Below are 13,467 nucleotides of genomic sequence, written 5' to 3' on the forward strand. Positions count from 1 at the left end.
AGCCTGTTTCTCTGGGGGAACATTCTCGTTTCCTTCCCGGGCGTGCCTGCAGTGAGTAGAAGCTGGGCCTTCCTAGGCTTTCGCAAACAGCTCCGAGGCTACAAGAATCCAGATTTCCAAAGGGGAAAAGACTGCTTTTGGAAGCAGGGCCACCTATCTTGTTCACAGCAAACATGAGTACCTGCAGTAGTGGAGCTGCCAAGGGAGAGCATGGCGAAACCCTGGCAACTTCGCCAAGTATCTTTTACCGTGCAGGCTTCGAAGTGTGGCAAGATCCTTGAAGGAGCCTGGCCTGAGCGAGCCTAGTTGGCTCTACCTCTTCCGGGGGCCTAGCAGTGTAAAGGATGAATTGTGCTCTTTGCTCAGCTTGGACCTCACATCGACGTCCTGCTAAACCCACGAGCCAGTCGGTGTGAGCTCCTGGATGGAAGGCTGAGCAGAGTGTTTTTCTGAGTGCATGTAAAGCCCTTGTCCTCACTGAATCCACGTTCCCCAGCACATGCGACCGGCCCAGACTGTCGTCGTGAGCTGGGCCAAGCTGCGGCACCCTAGGTTTCCAAAGGAAGAGAGAGAGCAGTGTGTCGCCTTGGGCTCTGCATGCAAGGAGTGCTCCAAAGGGCCTACAAGGCTGCTTGTTGCTCAGCAGGCAGAGAGGAGATGTGGGGGTGATCCGTGTGGTAGCATGGGAAATGGTGCGGAGGCCAGAGTGCTTGGAGTCCTGAAAGCTATCCTCGCGTTCCATTGACGCACAACAACGGTGGAGACCTCATGGAAACCGAGGCACGCAGAGCTTGCCCGGTGAAACATAGGCACTAGCCTGAGGCTCAGGGTGGCCTTGCTCTTTCCCAGGAGGAACGAGGTCTGCGAGATTAACTCTCCTCCAGCGTGGCAGGAACCCGGTTTCTCGGGGGAAAGTGCTCGTTTGCTACGAAGCGTACCTGCGGAGGCTAGAACCTGGGCAACTTCAAAGTTTGGCAAGCAGCCCCTGAGACACTGGAATCCAAGCTTCCAAAGGGAAAAGGCTGCTTTTATCGGCAGAGCCACCTACCTTGTTAGTACCCAGCATAAGTAACTGCAGGATGGGAGCTGCGAAGGAAAACAAACGGGACACACTGGGCACCTGAGAAGCGCCCCTCGACACTTGCAAGCAGCCTGTTTCTCTGGGGGAACATACTCGTTTCCTCCCCGGGCGTGCCTGCAGTGAGTAGAAGCTGGGCCTTCCTAGGGTTTTGCAAACAGCTCCGAGGCTACAAGAATCCAGATTTCCAAAGGGGAAAAGACTGCTTTTGGAAGCAGGGCCACCTATCCTAGTTCACAGCAAACAAGAGTCCCTGTAGTAGTGGAGTGGCCAAGGGAGAGCATGGCGAAACCCTGGCAACTTCGCTAAGTATCTTTCACTGTGCAGGCTTCGAAGTGTGGCAAGATCCCTGAAGGAGGGCTGGCCTGAGCGAGGCCTAGTTGGCTCTACTTCTACCGGAAGCCTAGCAGGGTAAAGGAGCAATTGTGCTCTTTGCTGAGCTTGGACCTCACATCGACGTCCTGCTAAACCAACGAGCCAGTCGGTTTCAGCTCCTGGATGGAAGGCTGAGCAGAGTGTTTTTCTGAGTGCAGGTAGGGCCCTTGTCCTCACTGAGTCCACGTTCCCAGCACATGAGACCGGCTCAGACTGTCGTCGTGAGCTGGGGCAAGATGCGGCAACCTAGATTTCCAAAGGAAGAGAAGAGCAGTGTGCCGCCTTGGGCTCTGCATGCAAGAAGTGTTCCGAAGGACCTACACGCCTGCTTGTTGCTCAGCAGGCAGAGAGGAGATGTGGGGGGGATCCGTGTGGTAGCATGGGAAACGGTGCGGAGGCCAGAGTGCTTGGAGTCCTGAAAGCTATCCTCGCGTTCCATTGAAGCACAACAACGGTGGAGATCTCATGAAAACCGAGGCACGCAGAGCTTGCCCGGTGGAAACTTAGGCACTAGCCTGAGGCTCAGTGTGGCCTTGCGCTTTCCCAGGAGGAACGAGGTCTGCGGGATTAACTCTCCTCCAGCGTGGCAGGAACCCGGTTTCTCGGGGGAAACTGCTCGTTTGCTACGCAAGCGTACCTGCGGAGGCTAGAACCTGGGCAACTTCAAGTTTTGGCATGCAGCCCCTGACACACTAGAATCCAAGCTTCCAAAAGGAAAAGGCTGCTTTTGTCGGCAGAGCCACCTACCCTTGTTAGCACCCAGCATAAGCACCTGCAGGATGGGAGCTGCGAAGGGAAACATACGGGACACAATGGGCCCCTGAGAAGCGCCCCTCGACACTTGCAAGCAGCCTGTTTCTCTGGGGGAACATTCTCTTTTCCTCCCCGGGCGTGCCTGCAGTGAGTAGAAGCTGGGCCTTCCTAGGCTTTCGCAAACAATTCCGAGGCTACAAGAATCCAGATTTCCAAAGGGGAAAAGACTGCTTTTGGAAGCAGGGCCACCTATCCTAGTTCACAGCAAACATGAGTCCCTGCAGTAGTGGAGCTGCCGAGGGAGAGTTTGGCGAAACCCTGGCAACTTGGCTAAGTATCTTTTACTGTGCAGGCTTCGAAGTGTGGCAAGATCACTAACGGAGGGCTGGCCTGAGTAAGGCCTATTTGGCAAAACCTCTTTCCGAGGCCTTGCAGGGTAAAGGAGTAATTGTGCTCTTTGCTCAGCTTGGACCTCACATCGACGTCCTGCTAAACCAACGAGCCAGTCGGTGTGAGCTCCTGTATGGAAGGCTGAGGAGACTGTTTTTCTGAGTGCAGGTAGGGCCCTTCTACTCTCTGTGTCCACGTTACCCAGCACATGAAACCGGCTCAGACTAGAGTCTTCGTGAGCTTGGGCAAGCTGCGGCACCCTAGGTTTCCAAAGGAAGAGAGAGAGCAGTGTGCCGCCTTGGGCTCTGCATGCAAGAAGTGCTCCAAAGGGCCTACAAGGCTGCTTGTTGCTCAGCAGGCAGAGAGGAGACGTGGGGGGGATCCGTGTGGTAGCATGGAAACGGTGCGGAGGCCAGACTGCTTGGAGTCCTGAAAGCTATCCTCGCGGTCCATTGAAAGAAAACAATGGTGGAGACCTCATGGAAACCGAGGCACGCAGAGCTTGCCCGGTGGAAACTTAGGCACTACCCTGAGGCTCAGGGTGGCCTTGCGCTTTCCCAGGAGGAACGAGGTCTGCGGGATTAACTCTCCTCCAGCGTGGCAGGAACCCGGTTTCTCGGGGGAAACTGCTCGTTTGCTACGCAAGCGTACCTGCGGAGGCTAGAACCTGGGTAACTTCAAGGTTTGGCAAGCAGCCCCTGAGACACTAGAATCCAAGCTTCCAAAGGGAAAAGGCTGCTTTTGTCGGCAGAGCCACCTAACCTTGTTAGCACCCAGCATAAGCACCTGCAGGATGGGATCTGCGAAGGGAAACAAACGGGACACACTGGGCACCTGAGAAGCGCCCCTCGACACTTGCAAGCAGCCTGTTTCTCTGGGGGAACATTCTCGTTTCCTTCCCGGGCGTGCCTGCAGTGAGTAGAAGCTGGGCCTTCCTAGGCTTTCGCAAACAGCTCCGAGGCTACAAGAATCCAGATTTCCAAAGGGGAAAAGACTGCTTTTGGAAGCAGGGCCACCTATTCTAGTTCACAGCAAACATGAGTCCCTGCAGTAGTGTAGCTGCCAAGGGAGAGCATGGGGAAACCCTGGCAACTTCGCCAAGTATCTTTTACCGTGCAGGCTTCGAAGTGTGGCAGGATCCTTGAAGGAGGCCTGGCCTGAGCGAGCCTAGTTGGCTCTACCTCTTCCGGGGGCCTAGCAGTGTAAAGGAGGAATTGTGCTCTTTGCTCAGCTTGGACCTCACATCGACGTCCTGCTAAACCCACGAGCCAGTCGGTGTGAGCTCCTGGATGGAAGGCTGAGCAGAGTGTTTTTCTGAGTGCATGTAAAGCCCTTGTCCTCACTGAATCCACGTTCCCCAGCACATGCGACCGGCCCAGACTGTCGTCGTGAGCTGGGCCAAGCTGCGGCACCCTAGGTTTCCAAAGGAAGAGAGAGAGCAGTGTGTCGCCTTGGGCTCTGCATGCAAGGAGTGCTCCAAAGGGCCTACAAGGCTGCTTGTTGCTCAGCAGGCAGAGAGGAGATGTGGGGGGGATCCGTGTGGTAGCATGGGAAACGGTACGGAGGCCAGACTGCTTGAAGTCCTGAAAGATATCCACGTGTTCCATTGAAGCAAAACAACGGTGGAGACCTCATGGAAATCGAGGCATGCAGAACTTGCCCGGTGGAAACTTAGGCTCTAGCCTGAGGCTCAGGGTGGCCTTGCTCTTTCCCAGGAGGAACGAGGTCTGCGGGATTAACTCTCCTCCAGCGTGGCAGGAACCCGCTTTATCGAGGGAAAGTGCTCGTTTGCTACGCAAGCGTACCTGCGGAGGCTAGAACCTGGGCAACTTCAAGGTTAGGCAAGCAGCCCCTGAGACACTAGAATCCAAGCTTCCAAAGGGAAAAGGCTGCTTTTGTCGGCAGAGCCACCTACCCTTGTTAGCACCCAGCATAAGTAACTGCAGGATGGGAGCTGCGACGGGAAACAAACGGGACACACTGGGCACCTGAGAAGCGCCTCTCGACACTTGCAAGCAGCCTATTTCTCTGGGGGAACATACTCGTTTCCTCCCCGGGCGTGCCTGCATTGAGTAGAAGCTGCGCCTTCCTAGGGTTTCGCAAACAGCTCCGAGGCTACAAGAATCCAGATTTCCAAACGGGAAAAGACTGCTTTTGGAAGCAGGGCCACCTATCCTATTTCACAGCAAACATGAGTCCCTGCAGTAGTGGAGTGGCCAAGGGAGAGAATGGCGAAACCCTGGAAACTTCGCTAAGTATCTTTTACTGTGCAGGCTTCGAAGTGTGGCAAGATCCCTGAAGGAGGGCTGGCCTGAGCGAGGCCTAGTTGGCTCTACTTCTTCCGGGGGCCTAGCAGGGTAAAGGAGCAATTGTGCTCTTTGCTTAACTTGGACCTCACTTCGAATTCCTGCGAAACCATCGAGCCAGTCGGTGTGAGCTCCTGGATGGAAGGCTCAGCAGAGTGTTTTTCTGAGTGCATGTAAAGCCCTTGTCCTCACTGAATCCCCGTTCCCCAGCACATGAGACCGGCTCAGACTGTCGTCGTGAGCTGGGTCAAGCTGCGGCAACCTAGGTTTCAAAGGAAGAGAGAGAGCAGTGTGCCGCCTTGGGGTCTGCATGCAAGAAGTGTTCCGAAGGACCTACACGGCTGCTTGTTGCTCAGCTGGCAGAGAGGAGATGTGGGGGGGATCCGTGTGGTAGCATGGGAAACGGTGCGGAGGCCAGAGTGCTTGGAGTCCTGAAAGCTATCCTCGCGTTCCATTGACTCACAATAACGGTGGAGACCTTATGGAAACAGAGGCACGCAGAGCTTGCCCGGTGGAAACTTAGGCCCTAGCCTGAGGCTCTGGGTGGCCTTGCTCTTTCCCAGGAGGAACGAGGTCTGCGGGATTAACTCTCCTCCAGCTTGGCAGGAACCCGGTTTCTCGGGGGAAAGTGCTCGTTTGATAGAGTACCTGCAGAGGCTACAACCTGGGCAACTTCAAAGTTTGGCAAGCAGCCCCTGAGACACTAGAATCCAAGCTTCCAAAGGGAAAAGGCTGCCTTTGTGGGCAGAGCCACCTACCCTTGTTAGCACCCAGCATAAGTAGCTGCAGGATGGGAGCTGCGAAGGGAAACATACGGGACACAATGGGCCCCTGAGAAGCGCCCCTCGACACTTGCAAGCAGCCTGTTTCTCTGGGGGAACATTCTCTTTTCCTCCCCGGGCGTGCCTGCAGTGAGTAGAAGCTGGCCCTTCCTAGGCTTTCGCAAACAGCTCCGAGGCTACAAGAATCCAGATTTCCAAAGGGGAAAAGACTGCTTTTGGAAGCAGGGCCACCTATCCTAGTTCACAACAAACATGAGTCCCTGCAGTAGTGGAGCTGCTGAGGGAGAGTTTGGCGAAACCCTGGCAACTTGGCTAAGTATCTTTTACTGTGCAGGCGTCGAAGTGTGGCAAGATCACTAACGGAGGGCTGGACTGAGTAAGGCCTATTTGGCAAAACCTCTTTCCGAGGCCTAGCAGGGTAAAGGAGTAATTGTGCTCTTTGCTCAGCTTGGACCTCACATCGACGTCCTGCTAAACCAAAGAGCCAGTCGGTGTGAGCTCCTGTATGGAAGGCTGAGCAGACTGTTTTTCTGAGTGCAGGTAGGGCCCTTCTCCTCTCTGTGTCCACGTTACCCAGCACATGAAACCGGCTCAGACTAGAGTCTTCGTGAGCTTGGGCAAGCTGCAGCACCCTAGGTTTCCAAAGGAAGAGAGAGAGCAGTGTGCCGCCTTGGGCTCTGCATGCAAGAAGTGCTCCAAAGGGCCTACAAGGCTGCTTGTTGCTCAGCAGGCAGAGAGGAGACGTGGGGGGGATCCGTGTGGTAGCATGGGAAACGGTGCGGAGGCCAGACTGCTTGGAGTCCTGATAGCTATCCTCGCGGTCCATTGAAGGAAAACAATGGTGGAGACCTCATGGAAACCGAGGCACGCAGAGCTTGCCCGATGGAAACTTAGGCACTACCCTGAGGCTCAGGGTGGCCTTGCGCTTTCCCAGGAGGAACGAGGTCTGCGGGATTAACTCTCCTCCAGCGTGGCAGGAACCCGGTTTCTAGGGGGAAACTGCTCGTTTGCTACGCAAGCGTACCTGCGGAGGCTAGAACCTGGGTAACTTCAAGGTTTGGCAAGCAGCCCCTGAGACACTAGAATCCAAGCTTCCAAAGGGAAAAGGCTGCTTTTGTCGGCAGAGCCACCTAACCTTTTTAGCACCCAGCATAAGCACCTGCAGGATGGGATCTGCGAAAGAAAACAAACGGGACACACTGGGCACCTGAGAAGCGCCCCTCGACACTTGCAAGCAGCCTGTTTCTCTGGGGGAACATTCTCGTTTCCTTCCCGGGCGTGCCTGCAGTGAGTAGAAGCTGGGCCTTCCTAGGCTTTCGCAAACAGCTCCGAGGCTACAAGAATCCAGATTTCCAAAGGGGAAAAGACTGCTTTTGGAAGCAGGGCCACCTATCTTGTTCACAGCAAACATGAGTCCCTGCAGTAGTGGAGCTGCCAAGGGAGAGCATGGCGAAACCCTGGCAACTTCGCCAAGTATCTTTTACCGTGCAGGCTTCGAAGTGTGGCAAGATCCTTGAAGGAGCCTGGCCTGAGCGAGCCTAGTTGGCTCTACCTCTTCCGGGGGCCTAGCAGTGTAAAGGATGAATTGTGCTCTTTGCTCAGCTTGGACCTCACATCGACGACCTGCTAAACCCACGAGCCAGTCGGTGTGAGCTCCTGGATGGAAGGCTGAGCAGAGTGTTTTTCTGAGTGCATGTAAAGCCCTTGTCCTCACTGAATCCACGTTCCCCAGCACATGCGACCGGCCCAGACTGTCGTCGTGAGCTGGGCCAAGCTGCGGCACCCTAGGTTTCCAAAGGAAGAGAGAGAGCAGTGTGTCGCCTTGGGCTCTGCATGCAAGGAGTGCTCCAAAGGGCCTACAAGGCTGCTTGTTGCTCAGCAGGCAGAGAGGAGATGTGGGGGGGATCCGTGTGGTAGCATGGAAAATGGTGCGGAGGCCAGAGTGCTTGGAGTCCTGAAAGCTATCCTCGCGTTCCATTGACGCACAACAACGGTGGAGACCTCATGGAAACCGAGGCACGCAGAGCTTGCCCGGTGAAACATAGGCACTAGCCTGAGGCTCAGGGTGGCCTTGCTCTTTCCCAGGAGGAACGAGGTCTGCGAGATTAACTCTCCTCCAGCGTGGCAGGAACCCGGTTTCTTGGGGGAAAGTGCTCGTTTGCTACGAAGCGTATCTGCGGAGGCTAGAACCTGGGCAACTTCAAGGTTTGGCAAGCAGCCCCTGAGACACTGGAATCCAAGCTTCCAAAGGGAAAAGGCTGCTTTTATCGGCAGAGCCACCTACCTTGTTAGTACCCAGCATAAGTAACTGCAGGATGGGAGCTGCGAAGGAAAACAAACGGGACACACTGGGCACCTGAGAAGCGCCCCTCGACACTTGCAAGCAGCCTGTTTCTCTGGGGGAACATACTCGTTTCCTCCCCGGGCGTGCCTGCAGTGAGTAGAAGCTGGGCCTTCCTAGGGGTTTGCAAACAGCTCCGAGGCTACAAGAATCCAGATTTCCAAAGGGGAAAAGACTGCTTTTGGAAGCAGGGCCACCTATCCTAGTTCACAGCAAACATGAGTCCCTGCAGTAGTGGAGTGGCCAAGGGAGAGCATGGCGAAACCCTGGCAACTTCGCTAAGTATCTTTCACTGTGCAGGCTTCGAAGTGTGGCAAGATCCCTGAAGGAGGGCTGGCCTGAGCGAGGCCTAGTTGGCTCTACTTCTACCGGAAGCCTAGCAGGGTAAAGGAGCAATTGTGCTCTTTGCTGAGCTTGGACCTCACATCGACGTCCTGCTAAACCAACGAGCCAGTCGGTTTCATCTCCTGGATGGAAGGCTGAGCAGAGTGTTTTTCTGAGTGCAGGTAGGGCCCTTGTCCTCACTGAGTCCACGTTCCCAGCACATGAGACCGGCTCAGACTGTCGTCGTGAGCTGGGGCAAGATGCGGCAACCTAGATTTCCAAAGGAAGAGAAGAGCAGTGTGCCGCCTTGGGCTCTGCATGCAAGAAGTGTTCCGAAGGAACTACACGCCTGCTTGTTGCTCAGCAGGCAGAGAGGAGATGTGGGGGGGATCCGTGTGGTAGCATGGGAAACGGTGCGGAGGCCAGAGTGCTTGGAGTCCTGAAAGCTATCCTCGCGTTCCATTGAAGCACAACAACGGTGGAGATCTCATGAAAACCGAGGCACGCAGAGCTTGCCCGGTGGAAACTTAGGCACTACCCTGAGGCTCAGTGTGGCCTTGCGCTTTCCCAGGAGGAACGAGGTCTGCGGGATTAACTCTCCTCCAGCATGGCAGGAACCCGGTTTCTCGGGGGAAAGTGCTCGTTTGCTACGCAAGCGTACCTGCGGAGGCTAGAACCTGGGCAACTTCAAGTTTTGGCATGCAGCCCCTGACACACTAGAATCCAAGCTTCCAAAAGGAAAAGGCTGCTTTTGTCGGCAGAGCCACCTACCCTTGTTAGCACCCAGCATAAGCACCTGCAGGATGGGAGCTGCGAAGGGAAACATACGGGACACAATGGGCCCCTGAGAAGCGCCCCTCGACACTTGCAAGCAGCCTGTTTCTCTGGGGGAACATTCTCTTTTCCTCCCCGGGCGTGCCTGCAGTGAGTAGAAGCTGGGCCTTCCTAGGCTTTCGCAAACAATTCCGAGGCTACAAGAATCCAGATTTCCAAAGGGGAAAAGACTGCTTTTGGAAGCAGGGCCACCTATCCTAGTTCACAGCAAACATGAGTCCCTGCAGTAGTGGAGCTGCCGAGGGAGAGTTTGGCGAAACCCTGGCAACTTGGCTAAGTATCTTTTACTGTGCAGGCGTCGAAGTGTGGCAAGATCACTAACGGAGGGTTGGCCTGAGTAAGGCCTATTTGGCAAAACCTCTTTCCGAGGCCTAGCAGGGTAAAGGAGTAATTGTGCTCTTTGCTCAGCTTGGACCTCACATCGACGTCCTGCTAAACCAACGAGCCAGTCGGTGTGAGCTCCTGTATGGAAGGCTGAGGAGACTGTTTTTCTGAGTGCAGGTAGGGCCCTTCTCCTCTCTGTGTCCACGTTACCCAGCACATGAAACCGGCTCAGACTAGAGTCTTCGTGAGCTTGGGCAAGCTGCGGCACCCTAGGTTTCCAAAGGAAGAGAGAGAGCAGTGTGCCGCCTTGGGCTCTGCATGCAAGAAGTGCTCCAAAGGGCCTACAAGGCTGCTTGTTGCTCAGCAGGCAGAGAGGAGATGTGGGGGGGATCCGTGTGGTAGCATGGAAACGGTGTGGAGGCCAGACTGCTTGGAGTCCTGAAAGCTATCCTCGCAGTCCATTGAAAGAAAACAATGGTGGAGACCTCATGGAAACCGAGGCACGCAGAGCTTGCCCGGTGGAAACTTAGGCACTACCCTGAGGCTCAGGGTGGCCTTGCGCTTTCCCAGGAGGAACGAGGTCTGCGGGATTAACTCTCCTCCAGCGTGGCAGGAACCCGGTTTCTCGGGGGAAACTGCTCGTTTGCTACGCAAGCGTACCTGCGGAGGCTAGAACCTGGGTAACTTCAAGGTTTGGCAAGCAGCCCCTGAGACACTAGAATCCAAGCTTCCAAAGGGAAAAGGCTGCTTTTGTCGGCAGAGCCACCTAACCTTGTTAGCACCCAGCATAAGCACCTGCAGGATGGGATCTGCGAAGGGAAACAAACGGGACACACTGGGCACCTGAGAAGCGCCCCTCGACACTTGCAAGCAGCCTGTTTCTCTGGGGGAACATTCTCGTTTCGTTCCCGGGCGTGCCTGCAGTGAGTAGAAGCTGGGCCTTCCTAGGCTTTCGCAAACAGCTCCGAGGCTACAAGAATCCAGATTTCCAAAGGGGAAAAGACTGCTTTTGGAAGCAGGGCCACCTATCTTGTTCACAGCAAACATGAGTCCCTGCAGTAGTGGAGCTGCCAAGGGAGAGCATGGCGAAACCCTGGCAACTTCGCCAAGTATCTTTTACCGTGCAGGCGTCGAAGTGTGGCAAGATCACTGACGGAGGGCTGGCCTGAGTAAGGCCTATTTGGCAAAACCTCTTTCCGAGGCCTTGCAGGGTAAAGGAGGCATTGTGCTCTTTACTCAACTTGGACCTCACATCGACGTCCTGCTAAACCAACGAGCCAGTCGGTGTGAGCTCCTGGATGGAAGGCTGAGCACACTGTTTTTCTGAGTGCATGTAAACCCCTTGTCCTCACTGAATCCACGTTCCCCAGCACATGAGCCCGGCTCAGACTGTCGTCGTGAGCTGGGGCAAGCTGCGGCACCCTAGGTTTCCAAGGAAGAGAGAGAGCAGTGTGCCGCCTTGGGCTCTGCATGCAAGAAGTGTTCCGAAATACCTACATTGCTGCTTGTTGCTCAGCAGGCAGACAGGAGATGTGGGGGGGATCCGTGTGGTGGCATGGTAAACGGTGCGGAGGCCAGAGTGCTTGGAGTCCTGAAAGCTATCCTCGCATTCCATTGAAGCACAACAACGGTGGAGACCTCATGGAAACCGAGGCACGCAGAGCTTGCCCGGTGGAAACTTAGGCACTACCCTGAGGCTCAGGGTGGCCTTGCGCTTTCCCAGGAGGAACGAGGTCTGCGGGATTAACTCTCCTCCAGCGTGGCAGGAACCCGGTTTCTCGGGGGAAACTGCTCGTTTGCTACGCAAGCGTACCTGCGGAGGCTAGAACCTGGGTAACTTCAAGGTTTGGCAAGCAGCCCCTGAGACACTAGAATCCAAGCTTCCAAAGGGAAAAGGATGCTTTTGTCGGCAGAGCCACCTACCCGTGTTAGCACCCAGCATAAGCACCTGCAGGATGGGAGCTGCAAAGGGAAACAAACGGGACACACTGGGCACCTGAGAAGCGCCCCTCGACACTTGCAAGCAGCCTTTTTCTCTTGGGGAACATACTCGTTTCCTCCCCGGGCGTGCCTGCAGTGAGTAGAACCTGGGCCTTCCTAGGCTTTCGCAAACAGCTCCGAGGCTACAAGAATCCAGATTTCCAAAGGGGAAAAGACTGCTTTTGGAAGCAGGGCCACCTATCCTAGTTCACAGCAAACATGAGTCCCTGCAGTAGTGGAGCTGCCAAGGCAGAGCATGGCGAAACCCTGGCAACTTCGCGAAGTAGCTTTTACTGTGCAGGCTTCGAAGTGTGGCAAGATCCTTGAAGGAGGCCTGGCCTGAGCGAGCCTAGTTGGCTCTACCTCTTCCGGGGGCCTAGCAGTGTAAAGGAGGAATTGTGCTCTTTGCTCAGCTTGGACCTCACATCGACGTCCTGCTAAACCCACGAGCCAGTCGGTGTGAGCTCCTGGATGGAAGGCTGAGCAGAGTGTTTTTCTGAGTGCATGTAAAGCCCTTGTCCTCACTGAATCCACGTTCCCCAACACATGAGACCGTCCCAGACTGTCGTCGTGAGCTGGGGCAAGCTGCGGCACCCTAGGTTTCCAAAGGAAGAGAGAGAGCAGTGTGCCGCCTTGGGCTCTGCATGCAAGAAGTGTTCCGAAATACCTAATCGGCTGCTTGTTGCTCAGCAGGCAGAGAGGAGATGTGGGGGGGATCCGTGTTGTGGCATGGTAAACGGTGCGGAAGCCAGAGTGCTTGGAGTCCTGAAAGCTATCCTCGCGTTCCATTGAAGCACAACAACGGTGGAGATCTCATGAAAACCGAGGCACGCAGAGCTTACCCGGTGGAAACTTAGGCACTACCCTGAGGCTCAGTGTGGCCTTGCGCTTTCCCAGGAGGAACGAGGTCTGCGGGATTAACTCTCCTCCAGCGTGGCAGGAACCCGGTTTCTCGGGGGAAAGTGCTCGTTTGCTACGCAAGCGTACCTGCGGAGGCTAGAACCTGGGCCACTTCAAGGTTTGGCAAGCAGCCCCTGAGACACTAGAATCCAAGCTTCCAAAGGGAAAAGGCTGCTTTTGTCGGCAGAGCCACCTACCCTTGTTAGCACCCAGCATAAGCACCTGCAGGATGGGAGCTGCAAAGGAAAACAAACGGGACACACTGGGCACCTGAGAAGCGCCCCTCAACACTTGCAAGCAGCCTGTTTCTCTGGGGGAACATTCTCGTTTCCTTCCCGGGCTTGCCTGCAGTGAGTAGAAGATGGGCCTTCGTAGGCTTTCGCAAACAGCTCCGAGGCTACAAGAATCCACATTTCCAAAGGGGAAAAGAATGCTTTTCGAAGCAGGGCCACCTATCCTAGTTCACAGCAAACATGAGTCCCTGCAGTAGTGGAGGTGCCGAGGAAGAGCATGGAGAAACCCTGGTAACTTCGCTAAGTATCTTTTACCGTGCAGGCGTCGAAGTGTGGCAAGATCACTGACGGAGGGCTGGCCTGAGTAAGGCCTATTTGGCAATTCTCTTTCCGAGGCCTTGCAGGGTAAAGGAGGCATTGTGCTCTTTACTCAACTTGGACCTCACATCGACGTCCTGCTAAACCAACGAGCCAGTCGGTTTGAGCTCCTGGATGGAAGGCTGAGCAGACTGTTTTTCTGAGTGCAGGTAGGGCCCTTCTCCTCTCTGTGTCCACGTTACCCAGCACATGAAACCGGCTCAGACTAGAGTCTTCGTGAGCTTGGGCAAGCTGCGGCACCCTAGGTTTCCAAAGGAAGAGAGAGAGCAGTGTGCCGCCTTGGGCTCTGCATGCAAGAAGTGCTCCAAAGGGCCTACAAGGCTGCTTGTTGCTCAGCAGGCAGAGAGGAGACGTGGGGGGGATCCGTGTGGTAGCATGGGAAACGGTGCGGAGGCCAGAGTGCTTGGAGTCCTGAAAGCTATCCTCGCGGTCCATTGAAGGAAAACAATGGTGGAGACCTCATGGAAAC

Source organism: Eschrichtius robustus, chromosome 5, assembly GCF_028021215.1.
Source record: "Eschrichtius robustus isolate mEscRob2 chromosome 5, mEscRob2.pri, whole genome shotgun sequence".
NCBI lineage: Eukaryota > Metazoa > Chordata > Mammalia > Artiodactyla > Eschrichtiidae > Eschrichtius > Eschrichtius robustus.